This window comes from Zonotrichia leucophrys, chromosome 10, assembly GCF_028769735.1.
Source record: "Zonotrichia leucophrys gambelii isolate GWCS_2022_RI chromosome 10, RI_Zleu_2.0, whole genome shotgun sequence".
Taxonomy (NCBI): Eukaryota; Metazoa; Chordata; class Aves; order Passeriformes; family Passerellidae; genus Zonotrichia; species Zonotrichia leucophrys.
This window is the reverse complement of record NC_088180.1, coordinates 13,351,806-13,367,555: the sequence shown is the minus strand read 5'-3', so window position 1 is coordinate 13,367,555 and position 15,750 is coordinate 13,351,806.

Here is a 15,750-nt window from a genome sequence, read left to right as displayed (position 1 = left end):
ACAGATTGAGGGGCTGAGGCCAGAACAGGCTCAAAACCCAGAAAGATGAATGAAGTTTTCTCATCCCAGGGGCCCTGTTGATCAGCAAGATTTACTGTTTGTAAGAATCTGAAGTCAATAGTCATCAGACAATAACACATTGGTAAAGATGCACTTGCTGCCTGCATGTGCCTTGTGCTGGTTTTGCCCTTTTCTGATCTGCAAAGCCCCAGGTACCCTGGCAGGGCAATGTGCACTGCTGCAGCTCCCTGAATTTCTGTCCTGAAAATGGAAAGGGATTATTTTTGTATGCTTTTGAATGTGTGAACATTTCTAATTTTCTTGCCTGCTCCTGGGGCTTAAGCTTTGTTAACATTTTGGTAATGAAGCTGTGCCTTAAAAAACCTTTTCACAAAAAAAAAAAAAGCATTTAAGCAATCAGTTCAGAGCAACCAGAGTCCTGTAGCTTCAGAGTAACTACGTTGCCTTGTTCATTTTTTCCATTTAATGGCATTGCTTCCCCTGCTCACCTCACATGCTTACTTCAGTGGGAATAGACAAGTGGGAGCTCCAAAATTCAAATTACATTGGATGTGTTCTTTTGTTCCTTTTGAAGAGAGGTACAAAAGGCCAGGCTGTGAAAATTCAAGATTGCATTTTTTGTTGTACTTAGGAATGTATTTATTACCTCATGTCTCAATCTCTCTGTTGCCTTACTTTGTGCCCACCTGTGGAAAGGATCATAGTCTGTCACAGCAGGGAGAGGAGGGAATCCATTTTCTCCCCTGTGCTTTGAGAAGGATAAGTGTCAGACCACCTCTGGGAGAGGAACAGCTGTAATCCAAGATCCAGAGACTCAGGGGCAGGATGGTCTGGGGGATGCTCCCAGCTCCTCCCAGGAGCAGCAATTACCTCCCACCTTTGCATGTGGTTGTCCTGGATCATTACAACAGAAACAGTGCCCAGCAGCACCTCTGTTGTAGACATCTTTTATGAAAAATCCTTTCTTTAAGATTTTTCCTCTTCAGAAGCTGAGAGACTTCAAGAACAAAATGTAAACAATGATTATCTGCTGCTGTGGAATGCAACAGGCGCATCTGTGATTGGCCCATGTTAGTTGTTTCTAATTAATGGCCAATCACAGTCAGCTGGCTAGGACAGAGAGCCCCAGCCACAAGCCTTTGTTATCATTCTTTGCTATTCTATTCTTAGCTAGCCTTCTGATAAAATCCTTTCTTCTATTCTTTTAGTATAGTTTTAATGTAATATATACAATAAAATAATAAATCAGCCTTCTGAAACATGGAGTCAGATCCTCATCTCTTCCCTCATCCAAGAACCCCTGTGAACACGGTCACACACCTCTGAGACACTGCAGAGCAGAATATTCCCATCAGGGGCACACCCATCCTCTGACCCCATCTTGGCACAGCACTGCCATGTGCCTGGCCATGGCAAACATTGGGATTGTGTCCAGGAGGTTAAAACTGAGGCTCTTTCAGCTGAGCTTGCCATTTTGTGTTCTAGCTGGTCTCACAGTCCTGCTCATGCATCATCCATCCGTCCAATATAACCCAGTCCAAACAGTGAGAACCAGGATTTTTTTTTTTCCTGATTTGCACAATCAAAAACTATATTTGCAAGTTCTTCTCAATGAGAGCCAGGATCCTTCTCAGATACATGCACAACCTAGAATTCTGCTAGATAAGCCCATCTCCCTTATTCTCATGGTATTTTTGCTTTTCTCATGCTGGTATTTTAATTCAAGCAGAAAGATAAAACTAATGCAAAGTATTGTTCCTGCAAAGGATTCAATAACCTGGATGTCAGACATGGAGAACTGGTCCATGTATTATTCTATAGGCTAAGTTTGACTCTAGGAGTAAATATTTAATCTTTTTCCATTTGTTTAGTGATAATTTAATAGACAAATGACAACTCCAGAGAAATAGCATCATCTTTGGTATTAGAAAGAGTTGTTGCAATCTGTTTAGTAAAGACATAAACATTTTTAATTAATAAAGTGTTCTTCAAAAATGCATTATTTACTGGTTTGAATAGTAATGAGAAAACAATTTATCCTATTTAATGAACCATTTTAAAACATTTTTTTGACAGAGAGAGCAACAGACTGCTCCCTTTGGCATTTTTCTTCTTCTGTTGGTACTTGCTTGTGAAACCAAACGCAGTAATTTGGTGAAACAGAGTGAGACGTTCCAGAATCTGGGCCATGAAGTCAGGTTTAGCTCACCCCAGCTATCTGGGGAATGCATGACTCTGTCCCATACCAGGCTCTATGGAAACACATTACTGAAGGAATAAGAACAGTTGACACTGTTGAAATGTCACCTCTTGCTCACCTCAGTTTATTCAGGGAACAGAATGATCTCTCAGTACAAACCTGTCCTGATAATCTCTGGAGAAATCCCTCCATAAGACTATTTAAAGGTTATCTGCAATTTGGCTGGAAAATAGAGTCAAAGCTGTTAACATGACTCTGTACAATTCTGGAAAGTTCAATGTGCTTCTGAGTTGTCAAGTGCAGAGATTTCGGCCTGCTTAGAGCTATTGCAAATACCCCTGAGGATTCTTGTCAGAATTTAGAAATGTATTGATCAGGATGAGTAAGAGGAAAAGAATAAAAAGTCAACATGAAACATCCTGAAACCAAAATGCACAGATCAAGCAACAAAACATAATCAAAACTTATCAAAGACCTTTTCTGACACTAAGAATATGTTAATTAGTTTATGTTAATTCTATCAAGAGTTCCTTCACACTGTGGAGGAAAAGGTTAGATTGTTGCTGAATTGGAAATCATTATTGGCTTTACAGGTCTTGTTTTTGATAAAATAAATGCTTGCACAGTGGAACAAACATTAAAATGGGGAAGAATGAGGCTTTTCTTGATGCTTACAGAACAGTCAGAAGCCAGTCAGCCCCACCTGAGTGTTCAGATGGGGACAGGGGAGCCACAGGGACAATTTCCCTTATCTGGACACCTGTGTTGATGTTTTGGTTAGATCTTTTTCCTGGATTTTTCCTTCTCCTGCTTGATGGGCTTGTTCAGTCTGATTGTGATGTGATGTGTGGAAAGAGCCATCTCAGGCAAAGCAAAGGGGAAAACTGGGCAGAAAACAAGAGCAGGATGAGGTACCTGAGGAGGAGAGGACACAGTGGATAACACACATGAGGCTGGGAGATCCTTGCTCTCCACAGTGACCAGCTAATGGGTGAGAGGACTTTTGGAAGAGATATTACAGCAAAGACAGAGCCAAGCTCTTCCCAGAGGTGCACAATCTATGGACAAGAGCCAGTGGGCACAAGCTGCAGCAAAAAGAAATTTTGGCTGTATATATAAAAATATATATTTATTTGAGTTTTTTGAAATCCCGAAACAGGGGCCCAGAGAGGTGTGGCTCTGCATCCTTGGGGCTTCCAAGATTTGACTACAAAAGACCCTCAGCAGCCTGATCTTGCTTTGAAGTTAACTCTGCAGGCAGTCACACGAGGTGACCTACAGAGATCCCTTCCAACCTAAATTATTCTGCAGTTCTAAGAAAATAAGGCTTATGTTTTATGAATAGGCACCGTATGGTACAGCAAACAAACACAAGAAAGGAATGAAAAGTTATTTTTCTTTTAAAAATTAAGCATTTCTTTTCCCTTGCCAAGATTTTGGGTGAAAGATTTCCTTAGCAACACCAGAATGTATTTTTTGGCAGAGAAGGGGTGGTGCAAAAAGTACTGTTCCAGCACAGTGTAGGTGCCTGGCCCATCAGCAGGTGCAGTGTGAAAAGACAGATCTCTGAACCCAAAGTTTGGCAGGTTTAAGTTTGAGGAAAAAAAGAAAAAGAAACCATCTGTACCTTGAACTCTGCTGAAACAGAGTTAAGCAGTGGAAGACAAAGTATCTTTAAAGCAGTCACCTGAGCTTTTTCTTTTCATTTGAATATTGCCAAAGGACCGAGAATGTTATACAAAATGTTCTTGCAAAAATGGAGAAAATAGCTGTAATCGAGCTCTATAAAGCACCTGACCAGCATTTCAAATCCACCTTCTTCCCCTTCCTCCCTTGGTCAGCAGTCTCTAGGAAAATGAGAAACAATCACTTTGGTGGTGTTTTCCCCAGTGGGCAGCCTTGCCTGTAAGCGATTTGTCATTTAGCACAGTTAAATGAGAGATCATGTTTTTGTTTTTCCTCTGTTAGCCAAGCTGTGATCCTGCTGCTGCTGCAGCACTGAGTGTGCTCCCCTCCCTCTCCTCTCCCTACCTGCCAAACACACACACAATACCCAGATCTGTCTGGCCTGGGGTCCTGCTGTACTTTACAGCTTGGAATAGCTGGGGAACCATCCAGCCCTGGGAACAGCTCCAATATCAGCTGAGGAAAATGATAGGAGGAAAGGAAAATGATGTGAGGCTAAGCCCAGCAGCGCTGGTGCTCTGCAGTCCTGTACCACATCTCCTCTGAAATTCCTCTTCCTCTCTTCCATTGAGTGGAGAGGGGTCTCTCCAACCCCTCTCCCTTTGGAAGGGCTGTGTAGTGCTGTGAGCTGGTTGTATAAGGAGCAATTAGGTCAGATTTGCAACTGAGGGACACCTTTATTGAGCCTCTCAGGAGGAGTTAGCAAGCCAAACTATCCCTAAATTTGGGATAGTCCCTGCAGCGGTGTCTGTGACCAAGAGATAAGTGCCCAGCTCTTGCTGGTGGTTTTTGTCTGGGATGAGAGGCAAAGCTGCCTGGGGCATATTCTCTTTTGACATATGGTCCAGGAGAGGTTCTGCATGTGGGGATAACAGAGCATACCTGAAGCAGTTTCATGTAGCACAGGGCATGAATTAATCTTGGAAATATGAAGGTCTCTAAACCTGTATGATCCTATTCTCCATTGCAAAAGGATTATTGTTACTGTGAAGGTCTACCTGCAGACAGATACTACAGCTCTTTAGCAGCTGCTTTAGACAAATCATAAACCTGTTCTCCTTATTTTCTTTTTCTGTCACCATATGCCTGCAAATGTACAATAAATAAACAAATAAAAGAAGAATATGGCTGTTAGTCAAAAGCAAGCATCAAGGAGGTGAGAACATCTCTCTCCAGAACGACTAGTGCCTGGAAAATGAGCCTTGAGGGGAAAAAAAATGAAGGAAAGTCATGGAAATGAACAACAGGAGAATGCTACAAAATGTTGTTGCTTCTCAGTAGAATTTTACCCATCAGCTTTGACATAAGTACCATATTCCGGCTGTAAAACATAATTAGAGCAGTGAATCAGAAAGGAGCTGTCCATCGAACAGCACAGTGTGTTCTCAGCCAAGAAGAGGGATGTGAAACTCATGCAAATAAGGCTGAGTTCCCCTGCTTCCTCCTTAGGAAACTGAGTGTGACACAATCAGCAAAAAAGCATTTGCAGCGAGCTGCAAATTTCACATGCTGCTGGGAGCCGGAATTCGCCTCCCAGCCCTGCATGGAGAGGAGGGAGCTGAGCTGCCTCCCTCCATCAGCTGCTGCTCTCTGAGCTCCCCTTACAGAATGCAACTGCTCCACTGTGCTGCTCCACACCTCTGTTTGAGGCCAAATTTAACAGATTTGGATGCAAGCTCGAAGCCCGTTCCAGGACACAGCAGAAAAATTCTTCCAGCTCAGTGGTGTGGGTTCCTCTGATGTTTGCCAGGCTTGATCCAATCATCCATCATTTTATCAACTAAGCTGACTTTGTGCACAGAGGACTCAAAAGCTGGGTCTGTGACGGTGGTCATAGGGGTCTTATGTTGAAGGAAGAGACGAGGATTTGACTCCATATTTCAGAAGGCTTGATTTATTATTTTATTATATATATTACATTAAAACTATACTAAAAGAATAGAAGAAAAGGTTTCATCTCAGAAGGCTAGCTAAGAATAGAATGGAATGAATAAAATTTTTTGGCTTGGACAGAAAGTCTGAGCCAGCTGACTGTGATTGGCCATTAATTCCAAACATCCACGAGACCAATCACAGATGCACCTGTTGCATTCCACAGCAGCAGATAACCATTGTTTACATTTTGTTCCTGAGGCCTCTCAGATTCTGAGGAGGAAAAAATCCTAAGGAAAGGATTTTCATGAAAAGATGTCTGTGACACTGGGTCTTTTAAAGGACCTGTTCAGAAATAAAAAGCAGGCTCTCTCTCTCATTTTGGTTTCCTCAGGGTTTTATCTGTCCTTTGTTTTTTCTGCAGCTTGGTAGTCTATGTCTACAGCATTATAGGCAATGATTTTATTTAGATATTTAGTGCTGCATTCCTGATCCTCAGAGTTGCATTTGTATTGTGTCTCTCTCTACCTGTCTTGACCTACCAAATCTGCTTTCAGGCTGGAAGTTCAGCCACTGTGGGGTACACATGGCTTATTCCCAAACACTGCCCTCCAGAGAATTAGACACAAATGGCCTAAGTTGTATTCTTCTGCATGCCAAACCTTCATTTGATCCTGGTTATTGGGAACAGGGCAGACCTGACCATAAATCTGAGTACATTGCACATCCAGCTAACAGACTGAGTTTTATAATGGCTTTTGACTGCTTAATGTTGCGCTGATTTTGGAGACACAGCAGCAGCACAAGTAGCACGGGCAATCAATGCTGAATGGGTGGAATTTCACTGCTTGCACATTCCCTACAACTAGGACTTTGTCCCTGAGGAGCTTCTGGAATCCAACAAAAATTGCTTATGCTGGTTAATATTTGAAATGAAACACATCCTGCCTGCCCTGAGCTGACCTAGAATCTGTGATGAGGAACATCTCCTGCCTCGTGGCCATGCTCACAGGGATGCCTGTTCCTGAGGAATCCCTTTCAAAATCCCTTTCATTTGTGCAAGGGAAATTAATTGTGTGCTAAATGTAAATTCCTCTTAGAGAAGCACAGCTGGTAGCAGTGGCCTCCTCAAATGCATTCAGCTCTCCAAAGGCTGCTGATTCTGAGCTACACGTGCTGGCTCCTCTCTTGTACTCTGAGGATATTTTCCCCTTAGGTACTTGCAGCGTGTGTGGGCAGCACTCAGCTGTGGTGTATAACAAGCAGGATTTGTCTATCAGCACTGTGTCATTTTGGCAGCACAGGAAGGATCATTCTTTGATATGGAACACCCAAGGTTTTGCTGAGTGGTGATAACCAACCTGAGCTGGGCACTTGTGCAAAGCTCCTGTGCACTTCAACTGTGCCTCATCAGAGCATTTGTCTTCGAGTCTCTTGCCTCACAGATTGAATTTTCCTCTTGAAAGTTTCCCCCTTACATAACTGATAGAAAACCACTGGGATTTTGAGACAAAACCAGGTACCTGAATATAAGTTCAGCATTTCAGATGCCCAAGGGCAGCAGAGACTGGCAAATATATCCAGGGCCCAGTGGGGATTTTAGACCTTTAGCGACCATTAGCTGAATACCAGGCAGCACGTCCTACAGGTGTCTGAAGGCATTTTGGACACAGTATTTTGCAGCTGGATAGTCCTCTTTCTACCTCATGACCCTCTTCAGTACTGGGGTCCCTGTGAAAGGACTTCTTGATTTTTCACTAATTTGCTTCACCCCAAGAAGAAAAAAAGGCAAGGAGGGGTAAAATGGCATTATCAGAAATAAATAATAGCAGATCTCTGTGAAGGACCCAAACCTTTGAGTATCTGCAACTGCTATTAATATTAAAGCCAATCTGAGTTACTAGGCACCAGAAAGAACCAAAACACTTTCTTGCCAGACTAAATACGTATCGGAGAGATGGAGAGACACCACTGAAAGTAACAGCAGTTACTGCTGGGCTCCACATGCCCAGGAACCCTTCCCAAAACCTGTCCTTGTCTGAACTGAGGTCACTGTAAGGAGCACATTTCACCAAGTGAGCTTGTCAGTGCTTTGATTGTGCATCTGTCTTTTGTTTATGGTGGCCTCCTTCCCTGTCTCAAGTTAAAGATCACACACTTCCCTTTCTTTCCCAAGTCCCCTTTGCTCTCTGCTTCCACTCTGTTTGCCATGGTGGCTAAGCAGTAACAGTTCTGGATTGCTGTTGTGTTGTCCTTCCAGATTTATTTCATACCATCAGGCTGCTGGGTTAACAGCTGGTCGTTAGAGCCCATGATGATGAGTTGCTTTTTCCACACTTCTTTTTCAGTCTAAGAATACAGGGAGATTGTTGCAGCCCAGTGGAATATGGCTGAGCTTCACTGGCTGGATGAATTGAAGAAATGAGCACAAGAAATATCTAGGTTTTAGCATCAAATGTATCATTTTCAGTGTAATGGCATCCCTGCTATTTACTTTGCAAGAGAAGAGGAACCCGCTGGGACTCATTTTTCCTTTTTTGTTTTAATCAAGAAATCAGTAAATTAATATTAGCTCTATGAAAACAGCATGGCCTTTTTGTTTTCCCTGTTAAGTATTTATTCAGGTTTTTGAACAAGCTCTCATCATTCACTTCTTATGTTTTCCACAAATTTTGAGTATTTCTGCCAGTAAGGCCCAAGTAAGAGCTTTGCTTGAATTCCAGCTCATGGATATCTGCCACAGGAGTCAGAAATATCTGATTTAAGTTGGGAATGATCCAGCTGAAGGACACTGTGTGTCTAGGTCAGGCAGAACCCTGGTGGAGCAAAAAGGGCTCTCACAGAAGGTAGAAAGTTATATGGGGTATATGATTTTTCCCTGTTTCTGACAGGTTAAGGTGTCCAAGAATTCACCTGCTCTTTTCTAGTCCTGAAGTCCCATTATTTACCAATTTTCTTTCTCTTTTCTCTTTCATCATGTTTTCTCATGTGGTTGATCTTGTTTTGTTTTTAATGAATTGCCCTCTAAAATAAGGGCATGAATACAAACTTCACAATGCTTTTTTCCTTTTCCAAAAATACCATATATAAATACATCTAAAAGAGTGTCTAGAGGGGTCATCTTATGCTACAGAAATAAGGGATAAGAGATCTTGTAAAATGAAAGGTTTACATAATTTTCTGCACTGCGAGGACTTCTAGTTGAGAACTTTATTGCGTATTTAATAAAAGAATAAAGTTATTTTGATTGTGGTTTCTTGCCACTAGAGCTTGTCATTGCTTACTAAACTCTCTGTAACAAAAAAAGAGAAGAAAATCTCTGAAGTTCATTTCGAATTTTTTAGTGTTTTACTTGCTTTAGACATATTATTAACTTTGATATTTCATGCCCATTTATTCCATCAAAATTAGCATAACCATTTCCTACCAATAAAATAATAATTGTTCCTTTCTATTATTTTTGTTACCACAAAAATGAAATACAGGGCTCTGTTTTCATCTTTTACTTTCCAGGTCTTTTGTAGTACAATAGCAAAATTAGGTTTTTGTCCCATCAAATGATTCAAGTCTTTTAAAATTATTTCTGTCCCACACTTTTGGAGGAATCGCATCTTAATATGTTTTTTGAGACAGAGTCTTTTATTTAGTTAATTTGGAAATCTTGCAGCAGTTTGAAACATCTTCCCTTATTTAGAAAGATGATTTATTTTTTATGCTATGTAAAAATCCTTACTAACACTCTAGCTAAGTAAGGTAAAGCAAAGGTTTTTGAAAAAACAAAAAACCAAACAAATTGAAACCCCAACCAACAAAACCAACCCCAAACTCCCTTACAGGCAAAAGATTTTCTGAAATCTTTTGAATGAAGAAATTAATTAAAGCTCAGCTTTTTCATTATTGCTTTTTTATCTTATACAGATTCGTTTCTTAAAGGAGACAGTGAACTATCTTTAAAAAAACATTTGAAGTTACCAGCTCTAAATCTGAGTGTTAAGCACAAAAACGGGGAAGGAGGGCAGGCTTTCAGTCTGGTGCCTTCTACAACGGTCTCATTTAAAAATAAAAGCTAGGAAGAGATGCAGAGATTGGCCTGAAATCTGATCTAAATTCTTTTTCTGGCAGGGGAATAAACCAGGTAGGCTTTATCAGCCTTTCCTGTTGTGACTGCATTTCTTAGCACTGCCTTTGACTTGACAGGTCCTGGCAGGTGTTTTGTTCTCATCTGGGGTGAGAAGCTGCAGGGATTTAATACACAGGGCCGCTGCAGCCTGCAGCACTGCCAGGTGCACCTTTACTATGGCAACTGGAGGATAAATGGGCAGGGGAACGCGTGTGCCAGGTGTGTGACACAGGTGCCACATCCAGGCATGGCTGTGACCTGTCTGGGATGCTCAGGGATGCCCGTGTGCTTCCTTGGCAGGTAGGATGGACACCCACCTGTGAAATTCAGAGCTCCTCCATTAATTTGTCTGAATGGAAAGCTGAGGAAGTCAGTCCTGCTTTTAGCTCTGGGAAAAAAAAATTAACAAACCACCAAACCAAAACTAACAAACAAAACACGCCCTTCTAGATGTATAAAAATGCTTTTACAAATCTCAGGCACCCCCTCCAATTTGGGGGTCACACACCCATGTCCATGTGCCTGCTGTCTGCACCTCTGACTTGTTTTACGTGCAAGGGGAACATAGTTTGAGTCCCTGCCACAAATCCAGCACCCTGAGCAGGGTGTGCACAAACAGAGACCCCTGATACCTGTGTGAGAGCCCTGGGTTTGTGCTCTCCAGAGCTCCCCAGGATAAGCTGGGCCCTGCTGCAGTGAACTCCATCAGCACGTACCAGACTTTCAATCTCAGACTCTCAGAAACAGACCCATCTTCAAAATCTATAAAGCAGTTCACAGAGTCAATTTTTCATCTAGTGCTCCATGTCTAGGGTGAGCCAAGTTTCTGAGAGTTGCAGTCTGTGTGTGTTTTGCCTTTCTGTTTTTTTTTTTGTTTTTATTTTGTTTGGTTGGTTTTTTTCCCTTTCCTCTCTCAGATGATTAATGGTGAGTCATTGCCTTTTTTTTTCTGCTTCTCTGATGATTTGATTGGCTTTGTAAGGCCAAAATGAACTCAATACCTTGTGGAAGTATTTGAAGGCCTTTGCTAATTCAATTAACTCCAAACTAAATTCTTTGTGGGAGGAATTTAGTGAAAACTGCCTGGTGGGGAAGGAATTCTGCTCACTTAAACTTCAGTTTCCTGTGCCACTGCACTGACCTGTTTCACAAACATCCCTGAGAATGGCAGAATTATAATAATAGAAAGGAACAATTATTATTTTATTGGTACAAAATGGTTATGCTAATTTTGATGGAATAAATGGGCATGAAATATCAAATCCCTGAGAGATGCAGGTTTATTTCTGAGACCATTAAGTCACCATTTAGCTGTTTGAGGCATAGGATTAGAAGGGACCATTTTGAGTCATCGAGTCCTGTCCATTCCAACAGAGGTAGACTTACAGAAATAGGTGTCCAAGAAATATTTGCCGAATATTTGTAGCTGCTCTACCTGCCCTGAAAAAACATGTCCCACTGCCCTCCACCCCACATCAGTGGCCTGGAGTGAGAGATGAAGACAAAACCCCACAGCTATCCTTCACAAAGGAAGACAGCAGGAGACACAGAATGTCTCTCGTGTCCTAGATTTTCCTAGAGGAGCGTGGCTGTTGCATAAAATTTGGGTGAGCCAGTGCACCAGACCACAGAGCACACAGGAAGGGACAGGAAAGTTTAGCTGACATCAGGGAAAAAATTCTCAGAGTCTCACACAAAGCAAAATAACCAAATGCAAGCACCTGGCAAAATAGCCAATGTCCCTGCAGAGTAGAAAGAAACCTGGACCCTCCCCATGGGCTCCAAAGCTGTCTGCACAAAAATTCCTGACTGCTCTGGTGTGTTATTCACCTCAGGGATCTGAGCAGAGAGATCTGGATGTCATCACTCCATTTCCAGAAGGAAACCCCTCATTTCAAGGTTTTCCTCCCTGACTGAGGGAAAATGAGGGGCTGGGAGGCAGTGCCTGCTACTTTCACTGTTTGTTGAACTGGGGAGATGGGCAGCACAGGGGTAAGTTACCAGATCAGATAACCCATTTTACTTGACCTGAATTGAAAAATTTGCATTTCATTTTTAACTTTGGCTTAACCTTTAAATGAAATACCTGTCAGCCTCCAAAACAGGACCTCAAAAGGTTTTGTTTAAAAGAGAAGCTGAATCAATACATTTAGAAACTCCTAAATTTCTTCATACCACCTCTCCAGAAAAAGCTGTTTTGCACCTCACAGATTTTAGGTGCTCACAGAATCCTTTATTTTTCCCACCTTTGAGCATGAAATCCTCAGGAGTCACTGCTGAGCACTGCAGTGAGCTTCTGTCCCTCTTCTCCAGCTGAACCTCAAAAATGCAGGGACCTCAAAAAACATCTCTTTGGTTTAAATCCCTTCCATCGAACCAGTGTGTCCTCTCCTGATCACTGGGATGTCTTTGCTCTCCAAGATTGTTGTCTATTCACTTCCCATGTGGTTCTGCTCTGCCATCAGACAACCCAGGAGATCTGAGTTTCAACCAGAATCATTTATGAAGCAGCAGCAAAAGTGTTGGTGGATTAAAAGATGCCATGCTGTTTGTTGTTGTTTTAAATCTGATGTCTTTACAAAGGGAAAACTTTTTCAGGGATGGGTTTGTAGTGTTAATAAAAATCTGAAGCAAGTGAGCAGAAGAAGGAAGTAGGAGGAAGGTTCTGAAAACACTTTGGGGGGGTTGGGGGGGAAGCCAACATGAAATGGAAGTTAAAATGAGAGGTGCAATCATAGGAGAAAAGACACTCAGCTCCTTCCCTCTTTCCTTGCTCTGCCTTTCTTCCCTGATAAACATATGGATGGGAGAGCTGAAACAGATTTAGGGTAGGAATGCAAATGAGGTTTACATGAAGCAGCATCTTGTTGGTGGTTGCTGGAGGAGCCTGGATGTGTCCCAGGTTCCCAGGCAGCTCAGGTTTGCTCAGGTACAGCAGGAGCAGCAGGTGCCTCCAGGCTGCACTCGTGGAGCATCCGCTCGCGCAGCAAGCGCTTGCCTGTGCCAGGTGCAGAGGATTACAAAGTGGGGAAATGGGCCCGATCCAAACTTGTGCTTGGTGTGATTTGGATTCTGGATAGCTCAGTGGCCCTCGAGGGTGTGTGGCTGCTCACACATAGTGCTCAGCATCTCGCAAAAAAAGGCTAATGTTGGCTAAGGCTTTGATGCTGTTCCATTAGCCTGTGCCTCGCCACGGACAGTCTGTCACACAAGCCAGGCATCCAAAATATGGGTCAAAGAGCTTCTTGTTGTGATACTCCACACCTCAAAAGTTCTCCTGCATGAATTTCAGTAGAATAACTGCAGTGTCTGAGGATTTTTAATAGTCTGAATGGCATTTTCCTCCAATCTGCATGCCATTTCAAAATCCCCTCTCCTGATATTTGGTGTCTATATTGGGCTGACAGCCCCAAGTAGGCAGATGAGGGCAGGAAGGATTATCCTGGTGTTACTGTACTGCCTCATATGGGAGCAAGGATTGCATTGATAAATATTAAATGCCCAGAATCTTCCTTCCCAACCCCTGGAAATCCATGGCACCAGTCAAGGTGCTCAACCATGCTGGACTAACCACCTGAGAGACCCCAGCACTTCCAGAGGGAAGCACAACAATTTGCTCCCTGGAAATGCTTCTGCTGACTCTACAGGAGGTTGCAGTTAGGGTAATTTGGTTATACTTTAATAAATCTGGGCTAAGCTTTCCTCAAAACCTGCTCTTGGCAACATCTTTTCCTTTCTGGGATGCTATACAGCCATCACCAATGTTCCTCTATCCTCTATCCATGCTTTTGAGTGAATGGGTGGGGAGGAAATAAGACTCAACAACTGAAACCTTTTATTTTAAGGGCTGGAAAATGGTCACATAAGCCTGGCTGTGTTCCCCCAAGTTGGAAATGTTGTGAGCTGGAATTTGGCAGAATGCTCTCTTCTTAGTGACTAAATATCTCATTAGTTTGAGATGTAGGATGTGAGGGGGATGGCTCTTGTCAAAATGAAGCATTATGAAAAAGGTAGATCTCAGAATGTGCTCTTAAAACTTCCATGTAACTACTTGGCATTTCTTCTTAACTCCCAAAAGGACTGGATTTAATGATACACTTATCTATTGTGTGCTTGACCTCATGTCTGGTCTCCCCAGGATGGCCCAAAAAATCAATGGTAAGACTTTAATCAGCTATAATAAGTTCATGGAAGAGAATCATTTACTAAAGCCACTCTGTCATATGCATTTGCACCCTGGTTCCAACTGATATTTTATGCCAATTATTAAGTATGAATCAGGATTGGAGGGAAAATAATCTGTGCTTCGTCAACCTTGTGCTTTCTGAGATTTTCAGATGATAAAACCAGCAGCCCTTTCTGCCCCTTATTCTTCTATTGCAACATTTAATTTTTCTCTACTTTTTATAAAGTAGAGCAAAATCTGTGGTTGGAAAAAACAAAAACCAGCTTATTCATTAGGAATAAGCAACTTCAAGCAACTTCAACTGAGGCTTGGGGGCTAGAAAGTAACTTGAATGATTTGTGCACAGATTAGATGCAGCTTTCATACACAGTCATACATTTCTGTAGTAAACAATTTAAAACCAAAATCTTTTAAAAAAGCACACAGTATCACACCATTCTGGGAATTATTATTTTTACATAAAAAGGTCTATCTGGGCTCTGCTAAAAGCTAGCAATTAGCTTGTGCTGCAAGGAGTGGAAGGCAGACAGCGAGTGGCACCTCAGTGGTTTTCTTTGCTGTTTCACTGCTATTGGGTCCATCAGAGAGATGGCATCACCATGACAGTGAGGAAAAAAAAATATCAAACCCTTTCTGAGGAATAGCATGCTCAGCTCTTCAGCTGTGTGCTTAGCAGAGAGCAAGCTTGGTAGCACCACATAGTTAATTAAATCCTACTTTGTCTCTTTTTAACATTGTAATTACACCAATTATAAGTCAGATCATGATGTTTTTCAAGGGGTTTGTGAGAGCTCAGCTCCTTGAGTCTGACATTATGAGACACATAAGGTGGAAGAGATGGGTTTGTTTTGGGGTGGTCCCTGGCTTGCAAAAACATCTTTTTCTGTGGGTTTCTGGTGTACAGGCAATGGACACCCAAGCAGAGAGGGAAATCAGAGGGTTGATACACAAATTTGGTCTGTCAATGGTCTTGCATCTTAATGCTGTGGAAGGCAAACCTAAAACTGGCTTCTGCAAATCCTTTCCTTGTAGGAACCTCTGGGACCTAGTGGCAGGCTCTGTCCTGTGCAGGTTTCCTAAAAAGCTGTATTTTAGGGATGCAATACTAATAATAAATTTTGCTAATAATAAGCCTTAGCTCTGCTGCTCCTGGGAGTATCTGGGAGGCAGCAAAGCGTGCTCAGCCCATGGAAGGATTACTGGCAGTCTGAAAAGTAAAAGTCACACAGTCATCTCAGTCCTCCTAATGCTGTTACAGCAAGTGTGAAAAAAGGGCTTGTGTGTGTTTCCACCCTACACAAGGACCTTGTGCTCAAATGAAAAAAAAAGTACTGCTCAGGCAAGGGATTAGGCCACTGTCAATTTTCCTAGGCTGACAGCACTGCTGAAATAAAAAAAAAAAAAAACCCCAAACATTATTTCTCCTGCAGCTTCCCATAGTATTGCTTTGGAGCTCTCTCTAGCAGTGCCAGCAGAGGCAAGGCTCCTCCTTTCCCCTGCTCCCCTGGTAGCTTCACTGAGAGCTCTTCACTGAATGACAAACAGGCTGTGAGAACACAGGGGCTGGACATTACAGCGTATTGGTAAGCTGAGTATTCCCAGACAGCTCAAAAACAGGAGCTGCACTGCCAGACTGCAGCCCCTGACAGTGCTTAGAGACACTGA